This window comes from Dendrobates tinctorius, unplaced genomic scaffold (genome assembly GCF_039654945.1).
Source record: "Dendrobates tinctorius isolate UK_male_01 unplaced genomic scaffold, ASM3965494v1 ptg000009l, whole genome shotgun sequence".
In the NCBI taxonomy this organism is placed as follows: domain Eukaryota; kingdom Metazoa; phylum Chordata; class Amphibia; order Anura; family Dendrobatidae; genus Dendrobates; species Dendrobates tinctorius.
The window spans coordinates 17,150,730-17,169,955 of record NW_027361677.1 but is presented as its reverse complement, the minus strand read 5'-3'; positions in this window follow the sequence as shown (position 1 = coordinate 17,169,955).

The window sequence follows — 19,226 nt, the reverse complement described above, 5'->3', positions numbered from 1 at the left end:
ACGACCCTGCTCGTGGAGCTTACAATCTACAATGAGGTGGGGGAGATACAAAACACAGGTTTGTATTTACAATGATGTATTTACAATGACGGTCCAGCCATCTTCAGGGGGTGGGGGTTAGATGGAGATAGTGAATGGGCTACACACACACAAACATGACTTTGATTACTGAATGTGATAGGCTGCTCTGAACAAATGTGTTTTGAGCGAGTGCCTAAAACTATGCAAATTGTGGATGGTCCTAATATCTTGGGTTAGAGCATTCCAGAGGATTGGCGCAGCACGGGAGAAGTCTTGGAGTCGGGAGTGGGAGGTACGGATTAGGGCAGAGGTTAGTTGAAAGTCATTTGCAGAGCGCAGCGGTCGGTTAGGCCGATAGACAGAAATGAGGGAGGAGATGTAAGGGGGTGCCGCACTGTGGAGAGCTTTGTGGGTGAGAACAAGTACTTTGAATTGTACCCTGTAATGAATTGGCAGCCAGTGTAACGACTGGCGAAGAGCGGACGCGTCTGAGTAACGATTAGCCAGATGGACAACCCTGGCTGCTGCATTAAGGATAGACTGGAGAGGGGAGAGTCGAGTGAGAGGGAAGCCAATTAATAGAGCATTACAGTAGTCCAGGCGGGAGTGGATCAGGGCTACAGTGAGAGTTTTTGTTGTTTCCATGGTGAGAAAAGGGCGGATTCTAGAGATGTTCTTTAGGTGTAAGCGGCATGAGCGGGCAAGAGATTGTATATGGGAGGTGAAGGAGATATCGGAGTCGAACATAACACCCAGACAGCGCGCCTGCTGTCGGGGTGTTATTATGGTGCCACCCACAGAGAGGGAAATGTCAGATTTAGGGAGGTTAGTAGATGGTGGGAGCAGAAGAAGTTCAGTTTTGGAGAGGTTGAGTTTCAGATAGAGAGCAGACATGATGTTGGAGTCTGCAGACAGACAGTCAGTGGCGTTCTGTAGTACAGCGGAGGTAAGGTCAGGGGATGATGTGTACAATTGTGTGTCATCAGCATAAAGATGGTACTGAAAGCCAAATCTGCTAATGGTCTGTCCAATTGGGGCCATATAGAGAGAGAAGAGAAGGGGGCCAAGGACTGAGCCCTGAGGTACCCCAACAGTGAGAGGAAGAGGAGATGAAGTGGAGCCAGAAAACAGAACACTGAAGGAGCGGTCGGAAAGAAAGGAGGAGAACCAGGAAAGAGCAGTGGTCCATTAGAGAGCTAGAGGCTCAGCTTAGGGAGACTGATAGAGCAAAGTAGAATCCAATGTGTTCTCGTAGAGCCCAACGATGTAGCAGAACACAATGTCCTATCAAAGAGCATAATTGAGCAATATAGAAGAGCCCAGCAATATAGCAGTGATGGATATATCAATAGGAACAATGTAAAACTCAAAAGCATAATTGAGCACTGTACTTGAGCACCGCAATGTAGCCAAGCTGGCTGTCAGGTGGGAAGAGTAGAAGAGTGGAATTAAGACTTTAGCAGTTGAAAGAATGCCAACAACCTGAATACTCAGGTGGCATGAGTTGGCCTACAAGACCCATGAGTGTGACCTCAGTTGTGCACCATGGATTGTTATAATAAATCAGGAGCCAGCTGAAGTAGGTTTAGATTGGGGACGCCAGCGTCAGGGACTGTCAACACTAATAAAATGAAAACATGGAGCAATTCCCATTAGTCCTCAGCAGAACACCTACCAGAGGTATTGTTTTAGTAACCTGATAAAGTCACAAAACAGCCAATCAGATATCAACTCTAATAGATTTTCTCAGTTACGTTTGCATCAGTATGACCACCATTTTAGTTATGCATAATTTTCTTCCAGCAGGAAGTCTTTTGGTAAGATACTTTGGGTATTTAATGTCCATAGTGGGCTCCTTTGTCAGAAAAGTAGCCATATAGTTTCTGTCAGGAACACCGCACTGCACTTGCTCACTGTGCCAGTGCGCATGTCCTGAGTGTCAGGATCCTGGAAGCACCGGCGTGCAGCCTCCGGGGTCAGGTACAGCCAGAAAGTACCGATACACAGGACCTGTGGATGCTGAAGTTTAGCAAGCAGACACGGGATCTACGGTCATGTGACTGCAAGGGGGCAGGGCTTAGCGTCCTGCTTAGTGAGATGGAAAGATACTATACAGAATTACTCAGAGTCAGGCAAAACGGGGTTCATACACAGAGATAGCAGTAACGTACCAAGGATGAGACAGAGCGGATAGTCAGGGCCAAGCAGAAGTCAAAACCAAACAGACATGGAAGGTACCAAGCAGAATCCAAAGCAATATCCAGAGAACAGACCGAGTCATACACAGAGAATCAAGCAACCAGAACACAGCACAAACACACTCAGGGGTCACCACACAATGCCAAGGGCAAGAGTATAACTGACGGGGGATGGGAGCTTCCTGAGGCTATAAGAAGCTTTCCCAGAAACAATGAGAGGCCACCATAATAGGTCCCAGGTGTGCAGGTAAGAGTCTGCACTGAGATCAAAACATTAACCCCTGAAGTGCCGGTCACCCAGCACTGATATCATGACAGTTTCCCTCCAGAAATTCGCTCAAGCAAACTCGTCAAAAACTTCTGTATAGCTTTTCTAAGGTTTTTGTGTCATATTTTCCAGCCCACAGTGAGCTTCCCAGTAATCAAGCTTCTACAGCCTTCAATCCATCGCATTTTTTCTCGATGACCAAGCTTGCAGTTCAATGCAATATTTAAGATGAACTTGGCTCTGGTATAACTGTCTCATAAATGTAACTGCAGTACCATACACATTTTCACATCAGTGCCATGCTCATCCTGGGCGTATGTTGATATCCAAGCTCCCCTTTTCCCCCTTGGCACACTGTCAAGAAAACTCATGGTTGCCTGATATATACGCTATTGGGAAATTGAGAGTTAATGACAATTGCTAAGGGTGGCACTGTGGCTCAGTGATTAGCAAAGGGTTGAAATCCCACCAAGGACAACATCTACAAGGAGTTTGTATGTCCTCTCCATGTTTGCATGGGTTTCCTTTGGGTTCTTCAGTTTCCTCCCACACTCTAAACACACAGATAGTGAATTTAGATCCCGTAAACAGTGATGATAATGTCTTTAAAGCCACAAAATTGAAATTCACCACCATCAACTCCTACTTGGATAAATGGATCTTCTTTCACAAGTTGCCTGCACGAATAACTTCATATCGAGACATACTCTACGCCAATAAAGTTATTCCAAAAGTCAGGTGAAAAGCAAAAAATGGGCAGCACTCACCACATATGATAATATCTTCATATTTATTTGTATAAATCCATAAAAAGTAGAAAAACAAGAAAAGGAAAGTTATATCAAGACGTGTTACAGGCAGCAGACGTTTCGCATCTCTTGATGCTTCAATGGGCTCAAATGCCACTACACCGACAATCCACTGAAGATAGAAGAGCCTGGTGCTTGTTTCCTTCTCCATACTCTTTCCATGACCCTTCGGTAATCTCCCCTCCTTACTTAGTGTAGGTCCACTGTGGACTGTCTTGCACAGGTACTTGCCACCAAGAGAATGGGACCACCAAGATCTGAATGTCCTCTCTCCAAGAGCTCCATAGCGGATGCCTCTGTAATAATTATGCCTTTGTCTACATGTCCATCACTACACAGACAGCATACTGATGCCAATGGGAACTGTGTAATTCTTCATTCCTCTATGATGGAGCTCTAATGAACATGAACACTTCTTACTTAAGCCCCCAAACAAAATAGACTGTTGACCAAACAATCGTCTGGTTGGCAGCTATGTCTCTTTTCTTCTGCCAACATGGCCGAGCACTCCTGTGTTCTTTATGAGAACTGCTGTCAATCTCCTCTGGCAGCAGCTAATCTCTAAGAGAACAAAAAAAATGTCAGTCCAAAATCGAACATGCCATATCCATCTATTCCCCTACGTCTTCTGTTGGGGAAAAGTTGGTTGGCTCCGACACAAATTTGACTGTTGACCGAAACCATCTATATTGGCAAGTTTGTCCAACAATAGTCTAATATTTATGGGGGGCCTTTGCTTCTCCAGCTAAACAAATGATTGCCAAGGGTTTTATTAAAGAGGTTCTTCAGAACCTAATTTTATTTCTTATAGGCTACCTGCCTGTTGTGCTGTGCATCAATCTCTCTTGTCTCAGAGCTGTGACAGACCACTCCTGGTGACGAATCTCCTGGCTCCTCTGATGTCACATTGACAGAGCATTTCCTTCTCTTATGCTCTGCTTTTTCTACAGGCATCACTGTCATCATCTTGACTGTTAGCCTACTCTCTGCTGCTTTAGGCTGAGCCAGCTGTCAATCAATATTACTTCAGCAGTGACGCTTCATCCACAGAGCAGAAGAGAAGGAACTGATCTGTCAATGTGACATCACAGGAAGTAGAAAAGTTGTTGGCAGGAGTGGTCCGTGACCCTTCGGAGCCCAGGAGAACAGGCAGGCAGTTAGCAACTACCTGCCAATAAATGCTTAGTCCCGGATAACCCCATCAACTAAACACATTATGATCAGCTTATTGTTGAGGGAAGCAAGTGCCAATGGGGAACATGCAAAGTGGACAAACTTTTTAAAAGCTGATTTAATATTTGTTTTAACATATTTTAATTTTTTTAAATGCATTTTTTTGGGATGCACATAAAAAAATAGTCTTCAGCTCTTCCAACTTGTGCAGAAAAAGCAGCAGTGAAATATAACTCCATGTTCTCTCCTTTTCCTTGATGTTATTCTAACTTGAAGGATATTTTATGCTTCTGACTATTCCAATTAATGAAATGGAAATAAGACTCTGGATTCATGCGGTGTCCTAAAATCAAAAGAATTATTTTCTATAGACTTAGAAAATGATATACTTTCCAAAATATGTTTTAGATTAATCTCCATTTCATAATGAGCGTTCGTGTACTTTAAGCCGTTCTTAGGTTTTCTTACAAGTTTCTTCTGTGCTTTTGTTGAATTGCCACTGGAATTTTTTTTGTTGTGGTTTTGTGTAAATGATTCATTTTGTGTTTTATTATGTTAATTCTAAAACCTTGCTAATTACACATTGGAGTTAGTTAATCTAATTATGTTACAGCATTTGTTGACAAGTACCTCAATCAACATGTAGGTCACATAGCAACATAGATATTTTCTTGGGAAAAAAAATCATCAAGTTCATGCTCTGATTATATTTTTTAAAGAAATGAAGAAATGCATTTCTTTTCAATGCTCTCAATGAATATGAATAAGTATACCATATAGACATCTCACAATAGGCATTTGCGACTTTCTATGTAGTCTTCTTTTTGAGCAGAGGATCACTTTTTGGCTGCAGTGGTAACATCATGTCACTACTCTACCATGTCACTGAGCTCAGTGCACATGCCGCAAATCTCAGAACATCTGCTGATCCGCTAAGCTCAGTGATTGGTTATAACAGTGATGTGGGCTGTAGACATGGCATCAGCACTGGATTAGTGGTGGGGAATTGATGCTAGATCCCGGGAGAGTGAGTACCTACTGGCTGAGTTGTTTATTTTAGGTATTTTATAGAGTTTGTAGCCCAATTTCCTGAAAATGGACATCCCCTTTACGTGCATGCATTGGAAGACAGCACCATTGTTGCCCATGTGGTCTACAGCATCATTGTTGCCCATGTGGTCCACAACCAAGAGGTTGTGACTCTTCTACTTACTGAAAGTATCTACACATTACATAAGTGCACCTTTTTAGTAGGACTACCCCTACTTTTGATCAATATCATTCTGCCCCCTTTTTTTTAATTTGTGGGTTGACCATCTAAAAGTTGGCCCCAAAGTAATTAGCCATTCAGCTCAAAAGTGCTTTGCCTGGCATTGGTGCCCAGTGGACTTATCGTACATGCTCTACTGTCCAGTTTGGGACATCATTTCCTAGCACGTGTCTATGATATATCGAAAAGGCTTGCATTCCTCTTTAAGACATGGAAATCAATAAATAAGCATAGCTAAAAGCTATTACCAAGAAAATGCGTTATGCTATGTATCAGAATTTTCCATCAGTACAAAGGCTATGGAATGAACAATGTACGTCCCATATAGACAGAAATTGCTTCCGCCTCTAACAATAAAGTACCGGATCTCTCAATTCTCAATGGGAAAAATGATTTTCATAATACATTTGTATAATAAAGAATGAAAAACGCTAGCTCCATTAACCTTAGAGATCAAATAGTTAAAATTTCTAAATATTTGGTTTGGCTGGCAAATTGGCAGTCACCAAATCAATACTGTGTTACGCCGTCTCCCGAAGGCTTCTTAAAAGTAATCTTAAATTGCCTAGAGTGTAGAATATTGAATTTTCATATAATATGGCTTATTTGTGACGCTACCCTATTTTAAGTGCGTGAAAAGTATGAGCAGAAAATAGATTGGTTGGAAACCTTACAAGTACTTATCAAAATTGGTTGGAAATGACATATTTCATAGTGTGCCTGCTGGCATCCTAAACAACAGCAACGCAATCTGTGATATAACAATTTCCATCCTTATATTATGATATTCTTTTCTGCTTTAACACAGAAAAGAATCATCAGATCATCCTCAGAATACTAGAACTGAGCCACTAATAAGAACCAAGATGAGAAAGTTCAAAAACTTTTTTTTACAATTTTTTTAACCTGGATAATTCTTAGCTTATTCTCTCACTCTTTTTTTTTTGCTGATATATTGGTGAAAAAATAAGGGAAATAATTTCCAATTATATTAAAAAAAATTTTTTTGCAAGACCACTAAGAATTTCTTGAAACTTTCCCTATCTTCCTTAACAAATACCTTAACAAATATTTTACTTACATTTTCTAGTAAAAGCAATTTGGATTGACAGTAGCATTTTAAAAAAAAAGTTTATTAATTTATTTTTTACTTGTTTTATCTATTTAATTTTCATTTATTTTACAAATTGTGCCCCCTCATAAGTTGACAAAAAAACTTTTGGGTGTAAGCGAAAGTATTTAAATGTTGAAAAAAAAATGTTTTCATTTATTTCCCTTGTAACTGGTATACTCATATTAGCCCCAGTTACAGGGGAATTACAGTCTGCTGTCTGCATAGCAGAGCAGTTTAGGAATCCTATGACCCAGCAACTGCTCCCTCTCAATTCACAGCGATCACTTGACCTCTGTGTATGGAAGCGGAAGAGCTATCAGCACTTAAATCTTATCTCTATTGCCTTGATGGGGATTTTCAGAGCTTTATCTCTAGCTGGGTCAACTAATTAAACTCCTATTTTGATAAATATCTGAATATTTTTGGAAAAAGCTCATAAAATGGACATCAAAGGGTTAGAATTCATTTATAAACTCCATGTCCTCTATGATTAGTACATTTCTCCTATGCCTGGGGCTAGACTGTGCATGGTGTCGTTGATGTCATTGATATAAAGGACTTGGGTATACTTTCTCTGGTTAATATTACTGAGGTTCGGCATATCTTATCTCATTGATTTCTTTATGCATGCATATCTGTTGGATTTTCGAGCCGCAATGCATGTACCGTGTTCCATTAGCTCGCATGGCGAAGGCTCCTAATGCAATGTCACAAATGGTTATTGTACATATTAGGTGTTGTATAATGGGGGGATTATTGGATATTGTGTCTAAAAAGGGATTTCTATTGAGGATAACAGTAGAATATGGAATATGTAAGGTGCAGAGTAATATAGAGTTCAGCGCACAAGCGCACAATGAAATAAGTAGGATAATAAAAGTCAGAGCAGGATGTTTATTGTGTCCACAGGGATTTGGATATAATAATGGAATAGGCTTGTAAATTGCTGCCTAGGTTCAACATAGATAAATGTCATATCGTTGCATTTGTGGATTGGAAGTGAGAATGCCACATATACTCTTAATGGAATTACGGGAAGACAGGAATCGACAGAGAATAATGCCGGCAATGACTATACATAGTGTAAACAATATATGTGTATGGATTGTGCCCCGGCTGAGATTGGTTCTAAGTTATTAACGGATGGTTCATTTTTTGATGCTGCACCTGACGTTATTAAGAGTAGCGTGCACTAGAGTTGAGCGACTTTTGGTTTTTTAGGGTCGCGTTTCGTTTCGTGAAACCCGACTTTTCCAAAAGTCGGGTCGAGCAAGATTGTCCGATTATAGGGAAAAGTCGGGGTCGTCCCGAAACACGAAACCCAATGTAAGTCAATGGGGAATAAAAGTCGGCAGTGAGAGGAGGACAGGAAACACACCTACAGTGCCCATTTGAATGCCAAAAGCATCAATTCTTCTTTCTTAAGCTTGTCAATCTTAATTAACTTCATAATACAAGTTACGCACTGAAAAATGGGGGTTATTTGGCTACAAACTGTGGGGGGGGGAGGGCTGGCTCCAGGTTTTCATGTGCCCTGGGCGAAAGAGCGCCCATTTAACACATACCACAACTCATCATGCTCCGATACGGCAGAGAAATAGCGGTATAGTACAATGAAAAATACCTCACTTTTTACATCTCATGACGAGGCCCATCTATTTCTCCATACAGAATCATTGGTCCCATGTAATGTTTGAAACAGTATATGATGAGCTCCACATAATGCTACAGTATATGTTGGTCCCCATGGATGAAGCTCCACTGTCTTATGGGCCCAAATAATGCTCCAAACATAATGGGCCCCATTTCTAATGCTCTAGTGTATAATGGGCCCTGTAAATGCTGCTCCAGTGTCTGATGTCCACCTTTGGAATGTTCCAGTGTATGGTGGGCCCTATCTATCTTTCTCCAGAGTATAGTGCTCCCCAAAAATTGCTGTCCCAACATTGAAAACAATCAAATAAGTCTCCTCGCTAGGGAATCCCTGTACTTGTCTGGACAGGTGCTGTAGCTTGCTTAACAGCTCGCCAGCCGTTCTCACGCCCAGTATGGATTACACGTGATTGCACAAAGGTGAGAAAGGGTACCGTATCCCCAGATAACATGTATGGATAGCATACACATTCAAAATATATGTCTCAGGAGGCAGGCTCAGACGGTGTTAGGCCCAGTATGGATTGCACGTGATTGCACAAAGGTTAGAAAGGGTACCGTATGCCCGGATAACATGTATGGATAGCGTACACATTCAAAATATATGTCTATACAGCATGAGGCAGGCTCAGACGGTGTTAGGCCCAGTATGGATTGCACGTGATTGCACAAAGGTTAGAAAGGGTACCGTATCCCTGGATAACATGTATGGATAGCGTACACATTCAAAATATATGTCTATACAGCATGAGGCAGGCTCAGACGGTGTTAGGCCCAGTATGGATTGCACGTGATTGCACAAAGGTTAGAAAGGGTACCGTATCCCCGGATAACATGTATGGATAGCGTACACATTCAAAATATATGGCTATACAGCATGAGGCAGGCTCAGACGGTGTTAGGCCCAGTATGGATTGCACGTGATTGCACAAAGGTTAGAAAGGGTACCGTATCCCCAGATAACATGTATGGATAGCGTACACATTCAAAATATATGTCTATACATCAGGAGGCAGGCTCAGACGGTGTTAGGCCCAGTATGGATTGCACGTGATTGCACAAAGGTTAGAAAGGGTACCGTATCCCTGGATAACATGTATGGATAGCGTACACATTCAAAATATATGTCTCAGGAGGCAGGCTCAGACGGTGTTAGGCCCAGTATGGATTGCACGTGATTGCACAAAGGTTAGAAAGGGTACCGTATCCCTGGATAACATGTATGGATAGCGTACACATTCAAAATATATGTCTCAGGAGGCAGGCTCAGACGGTGTTAGGCCCAGTATGGATTGCACGTGATTGCACAAAGGTTAGAAAGGGTACCGTATCCCCGGATAACATGTATGGATAGCGTACACATTCAAAATATATGTCTATACAGCATGAGGCAGGCTCAGACGGTGTTAGGCCCAGAATGGATTGCACGTGATTACACAAAGGTTAGAAAGGGTACCGTATCCCTGGATAACATGTATGGATAGCGTACACATTCAAAATATATGTCTCAGGAGGCAGGCTCAGACGGTGTCAGGCACAGTATGGATTTGACGGCCCAGATTACACAGCGGAGGAGCAGGGAGAGGTAAAGATTGCAAATGCTGGGGCCCTGCCCAAGCAAGGGGGGCCCACTCGTGGGCGTCGGTACTGGCACTGGGCCCCTCATAGTACAGCGGTGTGTCTGACGGCGGGTGTGCACCACCACCATCAGAGACACTTGATTGCACTATGAGGGACCCTGTGCCAGTGCCCGCGCCCAAGAGTCGGCCTACCCACCTGTCCAGGGCAACGGCACTTGCACGGTGTCGTGCGGTAGGTGGTGACCCCGGCCATGGGGGGGGAGGCAGCACAGTTAGGGAGTTTTAGAAAGTGGCATATGTTGATGTTGGACATTCAGCTGATGCAAAAGGTGAAATAGGTCAAGTCCCAGGAAGAGGTGGACCAAAGCAAGCCATTTTTCTGTCACCCTATGTGTCATCAGGGGAAGGTGGGACAAAATCCTTGGAAACCCATGCGTGGTTCATTTTAATGAAGGTTAGATCATCCACATTTTGGGTTGACAGACGGGTCCTTTTTTCTGTCAGGATTGATCCAGCTGCACTGAAGACTCTTTCCGATAGCACACTTGCAGCTGGGCAAGCGAGCTCCTGTAAGGCATATTGGGCCAATTCAGGCCAGGTGTCCAGTTTAGCGGCCCAATAGTCAAAGGGAAATGACCTGTGTGGGAGAACATCGATATGGGAGGAAAAGTAGTTTGTTACCATAGTTGACAACTGCTGTCTCCTGTCACTTTCCATCGATGCAGTATTACCAGTTGTGTGAGCGGTATTTGAAAAATCAGTCCACAACATTGTCATGAAACCCCTGTCTCCAACGCCACTTCTGCTGTGTGCACCACGAACACCTCTGCCAAGCTGCCCCCGGCCCGTACGGCTCGTGTGAGAACCATCACCGCTGCTGTGTGCTGGGAATGCCTCAAGCAACCGATTTACCAGAGTTGCTTGTTTATTAGCCAATATTAGGTCAAGGTTCTCCTGTGGCATGATGTTTTGTAATTTGCCTTTATAGCGTGGATCCAGGATGCTGGCCAACCAGTAGTCATCATCGTTCATCATTTTGGCAATGCGGGGGTCCCTTTTTAGGATCCGCAAGGCATAATCTGACATGTGGGCCAATGTTCCCGGTGTCAATGATGCACTGCGAGTGCTGGGTGGAGGAGCACTTTCTGGCAAATCCACATCCCTCCAGTCACGCACAAACCCTGTACCAGACCTTGCCACGCCAACATTTTCACTTGCCCCACGAGATGCATCCTCCTCCCCTAAGTAATCATCCCCATCATCCTCCTCCTCCTCCTCTTCTTCCTCCACCTCATCCAGGAGAGGTCCCTGAGCAGACAATGGCTGAATGTCATCAAGGATTCCCTCCTCCTCTTCCTCCTCATCAACATTGGCTGCAGACGCCTGCTCCTTAAGGTGCGTCAAAGTTTGCATGAGCAGACGCATAAGTGGGATGCTCATGCTTAGGATGGCGTCGTCTGCGCTTACCAGCCGTGTGCATTCCTCAAAACACTGAAGGACTTTACAAAGGTCTTTCAGCTTCGACCACTGCACACCTGTCATCTCCATGTCTGCTCTCAAAGTGCCTGGCCGTGTATCCTCCCACAAATGCATTATGGCCTGCCTCTGCTCGCACAGCCGCTCCACCATGTGCAGGGTGGAGTTCCACCTTGTTGCAATGTCGATAATGAGGCGGTGGTTGGGAAGGTGGAGCAATCGCTGCAGCTTCTGCATACGAACGGAGTGCACAGGCGACCGGCGGATGTGCGCGCACAGTCTTCGCACCTTCTGGAGCAGGGCTGTTAACTCCGGATAATTTTTGAGGAAGCACTGCACCACCAGGTTCAAGGTGTGAGCCAAGCAAGGTATGTGGCTGAGTTTTGAAAGGGCTATGGCTGCCACAAAATTACGGCCGTTATCATTAACTACCTTGCCTGCCTCAAGATGTACACTGCCCATCCATGACTCAGTTTGTCGCTTCAAGTACTCGGCCAGCACCTCGGCGGTGTGTCTGTCGCCCAAACACATCATCTGCAACACAGCCTGCTGACGCTTTCCACTAGCTGCTCGATAGGGGGACACATCGTGTGCAACAGTGGCAGCTGCAGATGGAGTGCTCGTACGACTGCGCTCTGTGGACGAGCTTTCGCTTCTGGAGGAGGTGGAGGAGGAGGAGGGTCGAACGCCTACAGCCAACTGTTTCCTATACCGTGGGCTAGGCAGCACTGTCCCACCACCGCTGTCCCCTGTGGACCCTGCATCCACCACATTAACCCAGTGCGCAGTGATGGACACGTAACGGCCCTGGCCATGCCGACTGGACCATGCATCAGTTGTGAGGTGCACCTTTCCGCTCACTGACTGCTTGAGTGCATGGACAATGCGGTCTTTCACATGATGGTGGAGGGCTGGGATGGCTTTGCGAGAGAAGAAGTGGCGACTGGGTAGGTCATAGCGTGGTACTGCATAGGCCATGAGTTTGCGGAAAGCTGTGCTTTCCATCAACCGAAAGGGCATCATCTCAAATGAGATTAGTTTGGCAATGTGGGCGTTCAAACCCAGTGTACGCGGATGAGAGACTGAGTACTTTCTTGACCTACTCATAGTGTCTGGGAGGGTGAGCTGGACTTGAGAGCTGCATATGGTGGAAGTAGCGGTGGACAGGGCGGACTGAGAGAGGGTTGATGATGGTGATGGAGTTGGTGTTCTTTCTGATGGCCTAGAATCAGTATTTCGTTGATATAACTGTGGGATTCCCTGACTGCTGTGGTCTTGCAACGACACCTCAACATTTGCTGCTGTGCTAACCGGTGGGCTTACAGTGGGGGAAACAATGTAGCGTTGCTGACTACCTTCGTTGTGATCAGTTGCACATGTGGCACTTGAGGTATGGAGTTGTGTCCACGCTTGCAAGTGCATGCTGGTTAAATGTCTAAGCATGCAACTGGTATTCAAATTTTTCAGATTTTTCCCTCGGCTAAAGGTCTTTGCGCACTTCTTACAGATAACCTTGGCCTGATCATGAGGATTTTGCTCAAAAAAGTGCCACACTGCACTCTTCCTACTTTGGCAGACATTTTGCGGCCTAGCACGCTGTGATCTTTTGACCCTCTGGACAAGCTGTCCAGCAACTCTTTTGATGTTTGGAACCTGTCTTTGGAGTGCTCCGGGCCTGCCAGATAACAGCTGTTGTGATGTCGATGTCTGCTGTGGATGCTCCTCATCTGAGCTATTGGAAGCAGCACCCTCTTCCCCCAATGGATGCCAATCTGGGTCAACAACTGGGTCATCCATCACCTCCTCTTCTATGTCATGTGCACCTTCCTTTGTGTCACCGTGTATGGTGGTATAGTGTGCGGGAAGGGGCACCTGAGTCTCATCAGGGTCAGAATCTGGCTCTGTACACTGCGAGGACAATGTAGTGCTCTGAGTGAATGTACCAGCAGAATCATCCATCAGCGGCTGTGCATCAGTGCACTCCATGTCAGATTCATCTTGGCCTGGGTAATTCACCATTTGACTTCATAATCCAGGCATGGTATGTGAAAACAGCTCCATGGAGTAATCAGTAGTATGGCCTGCGTCATCCTTCAATCTTGGTTGGGGTGAAGGACACAAGGAAAGGTGTAGTTCATGAACATGAGCCTCCAATGACGACTCAGTGCTTTTGCTTTTTACAACTGAAGAAGAGGAGGCAATAGAGCTGGAGGCTGAGTCAGCAATGTAAGACAAAACTTTTTCCTGATGCTCTGGCTTTAAAAGCGGTTTGCCAACTCCTAGAAAACTAAGCGTTCGAGGCCTTATGTAGCCAGACGATGACGCAGGGTCAGCACCTCCTGCATTCGGTCCTATTTTGCTCTTGCCACTACCATCAGATCCACCACCAACACCATCATTACCAGCTGCCAACCCCCGCCCAATTCCACGGCCTCTTCCACCAGCCTTCCTCATTTTTGGTAGAAATGTAGACAAAATCCAACAAACTATATAGTAATGTAAAACAAGGTACAAGGTGTCTATAGGACAGGGGAGATTTTGAATTTCTGCACACACTTGTGGACAGTGGACACTTTTGGATTGTGTGAGGCCCACTGATATCTGAGCGCTATGTGACAGGCTCGATGGCACTGCTGTGACAAAAGTGACTAGAGGATAAGGGAGATTTTGAATTTCTGCACACACTTGTGGACAGTGGACACTTTTGGATTGTGTGAGGCCCACTGATATCTGAGCGCTATGTGACAGGCTCGATGGCACTGCTGTGACAAAAGTGACTAGAGGATAAGGGAGATTTTGAATATCTGCACACACTTTTGGACACTGGACACTTTTGGATTGTGTGAGGCCCACTGATATCTGAGCGCTATGTGACAGGCTCGATGGCACAGCTGTGACAAAAGTGACTAGAGGATAAGGGAGATTTTGAATTTCTGCACACACTTGTGGACAGTGGACACTTTTGGATTGTGTGAGGCCCACTGATATCTGAGCGCTATGTGACAGGCTCGATGGCACAGCTGTGACAAAAGTGACTAGAGGATAAGGGAGATTTTGAATTTCTGCACACACTTGTGGACAGTGGACACTTTTGGATTGTGTGAGGCCCACTGATATCTGAGCGCTATGTGACAGGCTCGATGGCACAGCTGTGACAAAAGTGACTAGAGGATAAGGGAGATTTTGAATTTCTGCACACACTTGTGGACAGTGGACACTTTTGGATTGTGTGAGGCCCACTGATATCTGAGCGCTATGTGACAGGCTCGATGGCACAGCTGTGACAAAAGTGACTAGAGGATAAGGGAGATTGGATTGCTTTTAAAAAAGCAGTTTGCGGAGCAGTGGGTAAACAGCAATGCCAGCCTGTCAGGAAGCCTTAGAAGGCAGCCCAACAACCAACACCACTGATACACCACTATATAGCCTCCCCTTGCACTGCACACACAGTGACTGGTGTGTTGTGCAGGCCAAATTGCTAGCAGCAGAAGCAGTTTTTTTTTCTTCTCAGCAGGACAAAAAAAAAAAAATTGGGATTGCTTTTAAAAAAGCAGTTTGCGGAGCAGTGGGTAAACAGCAATGCCAGCCTGTCAGGAAGCCTTAAAAGGCAGCCCAACAACCAACACCACTGATACACCACTATATAGCCTCCCCTTGCACTGCACACACAGTGACTGGTGTGTTGTGCAGGCCAAATCGCTAGCAGCAGAAGCAGTTTTTTTGTCTTCTTCCCTGCCTAACGCTCTCCCTACAGAATCAGCAGCAACCTCTCCCTATACTAAGATCGGCAGAAGTAAGATGGCGGTCGGCGTGCACGCCCTTTTATACCCCTGTGACGCCCACCAAAGCAAGCCAATCACTTGCATGCCCTTCTGAAAGATGGTGGTGACCCGTGTCTATGTCATCACGTTGCCCACAGTGTCCGTGGATCCTGATTGGCTGAAAAAGAGCGCAAAACAAACTTTTGAAACGCGACTTTGGCGCGTAAGTCGCCGACCTCGTGGCCGACCTCATCCTAGGGTCGGGTTTCGTTTCATGAAACCCGACTTTGCCAAAAGTCGGCGACTTTTGAATTTTTTCGACCCATTTCGCTCAACTCTAGCGTGCACCATTTAATAAGTGAAAATAGCAAAAAAAAACATTAAAAGGTTTATCCATTTTTTTTTACTGTGGGCTAACAGGAACGTAGTTGCTAACAATCTGCCTGTTCTACCCAGTAGTGGCTCAGAGCAGTCATTGACCGCTCCTGCCTATCATTCAGCTGCTTAAGCCAACATAGCAGCTCTTGCTCTGTTGACAGGGCATGACTGCTGACGTCATGCCGATTGAAAGCCAGCTACTCGCAGTGAGGCGGTAGGGAGCCACCTGTCAATCAGCATAATGTCAGCAGTCACGCCCCTTCAACAGAGCATGAGCGACAGGTTCCTTTTGGACCACCCCAGGTGTGACTGCAACCCACGGACTCAATAAAACTAAGCCACTGTTTAAATGTTCGAGACAATGGTTCCTAAAACTGCATGAGGGACATTCTAAAGTATTTTAGATACCATGACCTGGGTTGGGCCAGGGGTGTAACTATAATAGGTGCAAGGGTTGCCATTGCACTTGGGCCCTGGGGATTAGGGTGGAGCCAAAGGTCTATTAAAGCCCTGTGTTAATTGGGGGAGAGCCACATTTGAGGTTTTCCATTGGGGCCCACAAGCTACAAGTTACGCCACTGGGCTGGCCTTTAACAAAGTATTATAATCTTGTATTTCAATGCAAAAAATAGCATAACTGGGGGTCCGACTGCTGAGACTTCCAACAAATCCTGAGAACGGGGCTCTGTAAATGCAATGGTGGTCATGTATGCACCAGTCATTTTCCATAGCATTGTCGTTAATAGCCAAGGACAGAGCGCAGTCCAATACTAGGAGTGGCAGTCCCATAGACAAGACATTTCTGGGAGTCTCACGGTTATAAGAAAGTTATCACCTATTCCATGTAAAGGTAATAACGTGCCAATTTGGGGAAAATCCATCATAGCATCGCTCACTGAACTTCTACGATTGCCATGTCTTCTGTGTAGACCAGAACCTCACAATTACGAAGTCTGACTATGAAATAAACAAAGACCGTCACGGTCATATTTATTTTATCCTCCTGCAAAACAGACACCATAAATTATGTTGGATGAAGGATTTGTGGAGCATTTATTATAAATTATACTTTGAAAAGCTCTGCATGTAATTAAATTGTTAGTCGAGCTCCTACAGTAGGATATCTCCCGACTGACTGTGAATTTTACATAAACCTGTTCCTGCCGTCAATCTCTCCTAAACTCTTTTTATTAGATCTCGGCTTTGATGGAGAACGGCCACCTCCACCCCCTACTGAGTTTAGTATTCATGGCATTAGGATGTGTTTTGTCTCACCTGTTCCTGTGATATATTGTTGTCAGGAATGACATGGCTGATGTACTTATCCATAATATTGCCTGACACTATTCTCCTCCGCCAGTCAGCACTTGTCAAAACTTTGGCCTTGGTTCATCAAGGAGCACCGTTTATCACTGTCTCACTGCCATAGGCTGAGATTACGGGATTTCCCCCTTATAACAAGTGATGGCATTGACAAAGGAGCATCAATCTCTGATGTTCTCTCAACAGACGGACGCAGACTCCTCTACGACAACATTATTTCTGATATGATCAAAATTTCCTCTACGAACATTCGGATAATTTTAAGAATAGTAATATATAAAAATAAAGGTGACCAAACAAATCATCTTGTTTCAAAAAATCATGTTCTATACCTTTTTATGGGATGCTACGTTCATAGAGGAAGGAGAATCATTGAGGACAGTCAATAATAAGAGAAGCTACAGGACATCACAAACTCTAGACATGGTGCGTCTTTTAGGATCCTCATCTTAAAGCTTGAGCCAAGAGGGGATAGAAAAGGTGTTTCTTATGAAGGTCTTGTTCAGATGTCCATTTTTAGTAGCTAAGTGCTATGCTTGTTTTTCACGGATAGCCCGAATTAACTGCAATAGTTAATGGGGCCACTCACACGTCTGTGATTTTCCGCAGACCGAGTGGTCTGAGCAAAATTTGTGGAGGAATGTCCAATTTTGATAAGAATGATAGTCTATGGGTTCGTGAAAAATTTAGACCCGACTAGGTTAATATCTGAGTGAGGTTCGATTTTCACGAACTGTTACATATGAAAAGAGTGGAAATTTTTTTTCCGTATCTGAGAAAAACTGATGACACTCGGACCAAACACGGATGAAACACTAATGAAAAATCACTTGTGAAACCTGGTTAGTTTTTCTCGTACGTGAAAAAAAAAATGGACATCTGAATGAGGCATAAGGAGAATTACACAGAGCCAATTGTAGGGGATGTTTTTTTAAAAAAAAAAATTGGCCACTTATATCCAGAAAAGACAAAAACAGATTAACTCCAACGGGACCCTAGATGCTTCTCTTCACAGTTGCTTATGTCAGCTTCTGGCCTAATGTCTGGTAAAGGATATCTGTCCAACCAGGAGATCTCACAGCTAGCATTTGGCTCATATGGAAGGTCACTGCTGTAGCCAGTCGGTAGCAAATTAGGTGCAGAGATCACGTGACATTCCCCACTGGAAGAGGAAGCTTTGAGTCAAAAGGTGGACATGGTCCTTTGTATGGAGAAATGGCAGGGTCCCATAGATGAGCAACCATTTTTTTTCCTTTTTTATTTAAATAACTAGTTGGCCCATGCAAAATATTCGCACATCGGTCATCGGGGTGCAGGCAATTTCAGTAAAAGCAAGCTGCTGAAATGTAAATGTGTTTCATGAGATGATAAACACATACAGGTATTTATATATGTAGATTGGTAATACAATAAATTGGTTTGATAAGTAGAGGCCAAAAAATGTCTTCTGGTTGAGGTGACACCTGCAGGTTATTGTGTCTTTCTGCAGGTTTATGAAAATGAATGGTTAAACTGTATTTAGTGATAAAATTGTGAATGTGTGGGTTTGTTTGGCTCTTTTCCTGCTGAAGGGAGCAAGTTTACATTTCAAATGGTGTATCATTTGAGTTTGGGGGTGAAGTAATCAGCGAAAAAGCAGTGCATGTTTACAAATGTGTTTGCATATGTGACTCACCATTTATGTGGTGGGGCAAAGTAATCACTGAAAAAGCAGTGCATGTATACAAATGTGTTTGCATATGTGACTCACCTGCAGTGAAGTGTGCAATCCTCCAATGTGCCTGGAATAAGCTGGGCAAGCACTTGAGAAAGCTGGAAAGACCCCAAGGCAAATGTCTGGATTTGTTTGTGATGTCTGTGTAGTGAAACCTCCACCAGGGGGAGTTGGTGAGGGAAGAGAGGTTACACACTAAGAGTAGCAACCCTGAGCAACAGCACAGGTGCCACAGGTAACGAGAGAGAATAGACAGATGAATCGAGTCAGAAACTAGCAGGAGCAGACGTACCAGAAGGAGCAGCAATACACGTAGTTAAAATACCAAGCCGAGAGTCAGAAAGCCAGAACATGAGCACGGGGTCCAACACGTGAGACGAAATACATGGTCGGGGTACAAGCTGGGGGGGTCAGATGCCAGAGAGGGAACGTAACAACAGAGACGAATACCAAGAGACAGGGTCAGAGATCAGTCCGGGTCATACACG